This window comes from Corvus brachyrhynchos, unplaced genomic scaffold, assembly GCF_000691975.1.
Source record: "Corvus brachyrhynchos isolate BGI_N302 unplaced genomic scaffold, ASM69197v1 scaffold83, whole genome shotgun sequence".
NCBI lineage: Eukaryota > Metazoa > Chordata > Aves > Passeriformes > Corvidae > Corvus > Corvus brachyrhynchos.
The window spans coordinates 634,421-641,639 of record NW_008238464.1 but is presented as its reverse complement, the minus strand read 5'-3'; positions in this window follow the sequence as shown (position 1 = coordinate 641,639).

Here is a 7,219-nt window from a genome sequence, read left to right as displayed (position 1 = left end):
GGTTAACAGGAGTTCATTGTTTTTCTCTTGAGACATTCCAAAATCATGATCTGCCCCTTCCAAAATAATGGGAGTGGCTCAAAAAGGGTTTAGAAATGATTTTTGGTCTGGTTTTTCCTCATGAGCAAGTGCTTTCTGGACTTTGGGGGTTGCTTGCTTCATATTTTTGAGCTTTAATCTGCAGCTCCAAAACCTAGAAGAGGACAACGCACACAAGACCCTCCACCTCCCTCTGGCAGATCAGATCTTACGATAAGCAGAGACTATCAGAATGTTCATGATAAAACTGAATTTTATCTCTGCTGTGGGCTCTGTGTGTGCTGTGGGAGCAGATACACATTCTCATGAGCGCACGGTCCACGAGGGGTGTTGATTTTCCTCTGGTTCACTGAACCCAGTGTCCTGCAGGCAGGACTGTGCCATAGGCAGAGGGAAGGGGAGGCTCCAATGCACACAGAGACCAGACATATGGATGTCTCTTTCATGCAATGTGCAGAATCTGACTTTTGGGGAGAGGGTATGCATGGCTTCAGAACAATTACACTTCACCAGCAGATCTCCACAAATGAGATGTTGCAGCAATTTCTAATCCCCATTGTGCTCTTTTGAGAAATATCAGGAAGCAATTTTAACCACATGGAAAATGAGTATCTTACTGCAAAGTCCCATTACAACTCAGTAATCTGCATCAGAAACTGCAGGGACGTGCCAAAACCTTTCTCAAGAACAGAAACAGAAATTTAGAACTGATGCTCTACCATGTTTTATCTTACCTCTTTCCAGCTGGTTCATTTTCCCACAATGACTGGGTGCAGAAAAATAAAAAGTTTGATTGCAGGGAAAGCTTAGTGGAATGGGGAGAAAGGTTATTGAACTGCTTGTTAGTTGTTCTTTTTTTTTTGCTGAAGTGGATGTAAAAGTTAATCTGCAGCAAAAGGTCTCACAGCAGGAGCATATTTGTGAAAATCACTTGTACCATTTAATTACTGAAATTCTTGTTGCAGCATAATGTTTTTTCTGCTCTAAGTGAAGGATAAAAAACAGTTCCTACATTCACCACACTCATACATATTTGGGAATGGGCTAGGTTTTGTTGTTGTTCAAAATTAAAATCATCTCACTGCTGAAAAATAGAACAACTGCAATAAAAAAAAAGGCAGTAATTCAGGAAAAGGTATTCCAGGTAGTGAAATTGAGGGCTTGCTGACAACTATTACAAGCAAAAGCACACCAAAAAAATGGTTCATTACTTTACTTCTGAGCTGACAGGGAAATCTTGGTTAAAAGACAATTTCCCATTTAAGCAAGGAAAAGAATAAATCGATTCCATCGACTAAAATACACTTTCTTTAACAGAAAAGAAAAATTGTGTCAGATGTTATCTCCAAGTACACTGCATACAATGCCCATGCGGGCAGAGCAATAACCACAGCTGAAAAAGAGACATCTCTTTTGCAATGAGTTATTTTTCTGGGCGCCGATTGCTGTCTTTTTGAAGAGGCTAGATGGTTACATACACTGATTTAGGAGAGTTCATTAATGTACTGCCCTCTTCTTTTCCTCTTGTCAGCTTCTCCCCCACCATCATTCTCTTTAAACTGAATGATACTCAAATGAACGTACCCTCTGCGTGCTGTAGTACACATCTGCAATTTGAGTACATAGCCAGGGGGAATATCCTGGTGGGCTGAAAAGCCCTGCCGTGCTATCCTTTTGATGAATGTTTTGGTAGTGTTGGCTTAGGATACAGATATGAAAGTGTAACTAATTACTTCTTGTGAAGCTGGGGAAAACATATTTTCAAGGACAGTTTTGGAGCTCCAAAATATGGGGATTTTCTTTTGCTTTGCCTTGGTTTTGGACATGAAAACTGATGATGTAACTGCTTTTGTGTGAAAAAGGAAAAAAAGATGGAAAATAAGGCTTAGCTACAATAGCTCTGCCACATAGGCTGACAGAGAGATGGAAAGGGAGGCCCCAGTAGGCAAGTGCCCAGGTGGGTCACCCAGCTGGGTCCTTGTCCTGGCAAGATGGGCAGGAGACAAAGGGACAAGCAAATCATCTGCCAGAACTCAGCACTGTGCCTTTCTCCTTGGCACGAAATGTGCCAGCAATCCTTGCTGGACTTTCTTAGACTTCAGCCACCTTCATGAAATGCTTTGGCTGTTTAGGAGCCTCAGTTATTCCCTGCTCACAGGTGGGAGTCTTTGCTTCCTTCAGCTAGGTGGATCAGCCCTGAGCTGCTTTTTCTACGGAGCAGGAATAATGCAGCTGAGGAGGCACATACTAGAGATACATTAATGACATCACATAAAATATATCAGAGGTGGAAAAATGATTTGTTGTATGTATTAGAAAAAGTCCTGGGAGTGCATCTGGGATTTAAAAATAAAGTTATCTGAAAGCAAGCAATTAATATATGATTTAGTAGTGGCCTCTCACCTAAGAAACTATAAATAGAAAAACTGAAAAGGGAATGGCAACCGGAGGTGGAGGAGCTAGTGCAAGTTCAACAATCAGCGGTGCTGTGGAAGGGCAAATATTCTTCAGAAAAGCTCTCAGGTAGTACCTGTGGGCTCCATGAAAGACAATAGGATTTAGAAAATGTAAATGAGATTAAAAGGAAGTATTCAGCCACTTTCCTAAAGAGAAGAGGGTGCTCAAGGTTAAGGATACACCTGCAAGGTTTTGCTCATCTGAGGTTTTAAATCTCTCCCCTGTGTTGTTCCCTCTCAAAAGCCTGTAAATGTTAGAGATTAGGAGAGTGCTCACCAGTTCCTTTAGATGGATTAACTCAGGCTAGACTCCTTCATGGTGACACAGGGATCTCTAGAGACCCTAGAATGCTTACACTGTAGCAAACTAACAATGACTATACATTTTTTGTTATCCCCTTTTAATCTAGCAAAACAAAGCCTTGCCTCTTCTCCCCATCTCTTCCCTGACAGGATGATCCTCAAATGACTGACTGTCCTTTTAAAAGAGAGGCAGTTAATTACCAGAGGTCATTTGACCTCCCTGTTGGGTCCTTATCTTAGCTTTGTGTCTGTATGTTGTCTTTAATTCAGTACTTTAATAAAACAATCAAATTAAATCATTGGTTACTATAGTGAAATCTTCATTAGTACTATTTCTCTGATAATCTCAGAGCAGAGATACTTTAGGTGGAGAATGATCCTGCTTCCACAGAAATCAGTGGCAAACCCACAGAAAGTTGCTAGTCTGGTTTATGGAAACAGGATCCTAATTCTTTTAGAAGCAAGTGGAGCACTGTTATCAGGGTACCTCCAGCAGACAGGAAAGCCTGTTTCAAATGTCAAATCTCAACCAAGAATGTAGATGAATTTCCATTTTTTGTCTGCTGGCAGAAGGAGTGAATGAGGAAATATTTGTCCCAACTCCTTGTGTTATGCATCCTCAGTGGTTTTACTGCTTAGATTCTAGGTGGACAAAACCAGCTTGCTACATCTCACTCATCTGTTGAGGAAAGACTGTAGAAAATTCCTGTTTTCAATAGGAGAAACTGCCTAAATAAGAAATAAGCTCCAGAGGTACATATGCAGCACAGCACTGCAAATCCTGCCTTTTTTGGAAACCTGTGTTAATTTATGCTCCTTCCTCTTCTTCTGCTGTGTGTGATGCTTCTGCTCAAAGAAAGTCCTTTCAGGGAGGAGCAGCACAGTGACCAGTATTAGCTGATATGTTGAATTGACTTTATGTAAACTGAATGAGCAAAGGTCAGAAGAGTTAAGATCAGACACTCTCCATCTCTAAAAGCTGTGCTCCGTGTGGTGGTTTGATTTGGAAATGCATTTTTCACATGTCTAATAGAAAGAAGTGGTCTATTAATTTCTGGTTTTAGGTGGAGAGGCTTGCTCATGATTACCCGGGGAAAAGACAGCTATAGCAGCTTAGAAAGGTATGCATCATACTTACCAGAAAGACGGATTAAAGAAATAATTAATCTCTTGGTTCTCCTCACATTATGATTAATATTTTTTATTTCTTGTTGGTACACAATTGTTTCTTTGTGGGAGACCATGTCTTCATTTTTAGGAAAAGTAGCCTCTGTTGCTGAGGTAAAAACCCACCAGTTTTCCTCGCTTTAATAATAATATTGAGAAAAGAAACAACTCTGAAAGCAGCATGCTGTAGCGACTTGCAAGTTTACTTAAAGGCTTGTTTTTGTTTAAAAAGCAAATAAGTTATAAAGTAACTTTGACAGAGCCCCTTTTTCCAAAAATCTTATTTTCCCGGAAAAGCTGGTCAGCCTCTTCATCTCTGTAAACAAAAAAGAGGTCTCTTGGAAGCCTTTTTAGGCTTTTGAAATTCATTAGGCAGTTACTTAATAGCAGTACTGACACGCTATGAGCCACTGCTGAGGCATGTAATTTGAAAGGCATGAAAGGAGAAAAAAATAAAAGCAAGGATAAATTACATTAAAATTTATCAAGCAGAATTCTAGGGAGGAGGTAGTAGATTCACACTGACTGGAGCTCCAAGGTACAGCCCTTATGGATTCTTCCCTGTGGCAGGTTTACAGGCCACAGGGAAGGGAGATGGTGACAAACCATCTGACTGGAGTCTGTTAGGGTGATCACTCGAGTCTCTTGTGCTCGAGGGCAGAGCCCATGGAATGGGTCATTAGCCTGGCTTGTAGCCTGTGGCAGTGGACATAAATTGGAGGCTGCACAGCCTGCTGTGGCACGTGTTCCTGATGTCCTCCTCCCCAAAAGCCCTTGGGAGGTGCCTCTGTGGACAGATGCAGACTGAGGACGCATAGACTTGTGGGTTTATGTCAGGTGACGTGGTGGTGGGGGATCTATAGTTATGGCTCCTGAAGGCAGAAAATGTATGCCACTGTCACACCATCGCAAGCAAAGCTTTCAGCCCTTCACTTGGCCTTCTCCAAAATCCAAAGGGAGAGCAGCACACACCCCTGGCAGGAGTCACAGGTCTGGAGAAAGGTGCCAGGAACAGACCAGATGAAGCCCTTTCTGACAACACCTGCTTTGCTGAGAGCCTCTGATGTGGATGTCTGGGATTTAGATCTTTAGGAAGAAACACCCATTACCTAGCACAAGGTCTGCCCTGGAGCTGATTTAATTGAATATTTTTCCATCTTGTTCTAAAGATGTGAGAACAAGATGGAAGCTGGCAAACACCACCCCTCTGTGGGGTGCAGGGGAGAGGGAAAGTGAGGTAGCAAATATTCTGGAAGTTGGAGCTGTACCTCAGAACACTCATTATGGACTGAGCAATGCAACAAAGTGGTGTGAAATTCATGGGGTGCTACTTGGTAAGGAAAATTGGAAAGTTCTGTACCTCCATAGGTGACACAGATTGTGCTGTAATCAAACTTCTCCTGATGGGAGAGAGTTTTTAAAGTCTTTGCCAGGAGTTCGAGAGACAAATGGGGACTCTCAGCCTTCGCTGCTTCTAGATAGTTGTTTATTAAGTCTTATCAGAGAAAAAGAGTCACTAGCATGATCCAGACATAGCACAGAGCAGAGAATGCAGGAGAAAGCCCAATTATCAAGATTTACACAGCCTTTTAAAGGTAAATCAACCAATGGTTACTAAAAACGTACATTATTTTTACTTTTCTACCAATTATTTAGTAACACAGCCAGGAACTGTGGAATTCTTTGTCCAATCATCCCAAACGACTTTTACTGCAGAATATGGAGCAGTAGAAGAAGAAGAAGAAGGTTTGGAGAACAATAACAATCCTCCATTTTGATGTTTTTTGCTTTTATCTATTACTATATTAACAAACCCAAAACCTCTAAATTTTTCACCCTGTGACAATCTTACATAGTATTCTATCACCTAATTTACACTAGTGTAGTTTCTAGTTCTTTTCTAATAGTAGGCAGTTTTTTCCACAGACAGAGGTCAAAAGCTGTGTTGTTCAGGGGGCTGAAACCCCTTAAAACAGGCAGAGAAATATTCTCTGCACTCTGGGTTCCTACACATAGGCAAAATCAACTCACTGCCAAAACAGAAGACCAGAGACCATAGTTGTTGATCCCTGAAGGTATTCAGGATCAGGCTGTCTGGGTCTTTGAGCAACATTGTCTAGTGGAAGGTGTCCCTGCCCATGGCAGGGGGGTTGGAAGAATGAGATCTTTAAGGTCTCTTCCAAGTCAAACCATTCTATGGTTCTGTGAAAAAGCACAACTGGCTTCAGGAAAGAAAATGAGAGAAAGTTAAACATCATCAGAAGAGACCTATGTTTTTTTTTTCCAAGTATTATAATAGGCTAAACAGGATGCTTTTTAGGGAGACATATTGTCCATCAAGGGATGCCTTAAATTAAACAAAAATCTGTCAGGAGTTGTATGGGATCTCAGCATGACATTAGGACAATGTTAGCACTAACATATTAGATGTAAGCAACTAGGTCATCAACTTCCATGGCTTTTTTGTATGGTCTACAGAAAGATATAGGTTAGTCAGGACATCTAATTTGTACCTATAGCTCTCTATTTACTATTGAATTCACTGAGACTGTGCTCCTTTCCCAGTCACTTGTATTGTATTTAAATTTAGGCACCGAAGTGCCCCCAACAATAGCATAAAACCAAGAGAAATTTTCAGATAGGATTTTGCACTCCAGGCTTGGTACCGCTTTTGCCCTGGATGGAGTGGCTATATCAGGAAACCCTGCAGCCTTAGCCTATTTCTTTAGTCTGGTGTAATAAGCAGAAGAAGAAACATTAAAGAGTGATATGCAGGAAAGGGAATGAAAGTCAGATTCACACAGCTGGAAAGGGATCTGGTGTTGGGAAGCAATATGCACATGCAGCCAGCCTGATGTGCTGCATCGCTTGAAAAAGGGAATCCAAGATAATCTCTGAATTTGTAGAAGAATAAAATTAAATTTAACTGAAGCCACCAAAAAATATTTCCAGTGCAGCATGTCTGCAGCCTCAGAGAACCCAGTCACCTGTAAACCTTGATGCTTAATTGCTTTCTCACATATGAAATTAAATTCAGTTCAGCTTAATTTCCTACAAAAGGGAGAAATTATGATCTGCTTCTAGACACGTCTTACCTGTATTTAGACATCAAAGCATTTTCTACCAAGGGGATCCCCCTCAGCTCCATCTGCCTTAGGCCACCAGTGACTGCACCCTCATGAACACAAACGTGATGGTAGATGAAGAAATCAGCAGTTTGCCTTGATGGGGCTCCTTCCTTTCTCCGCAGGAAG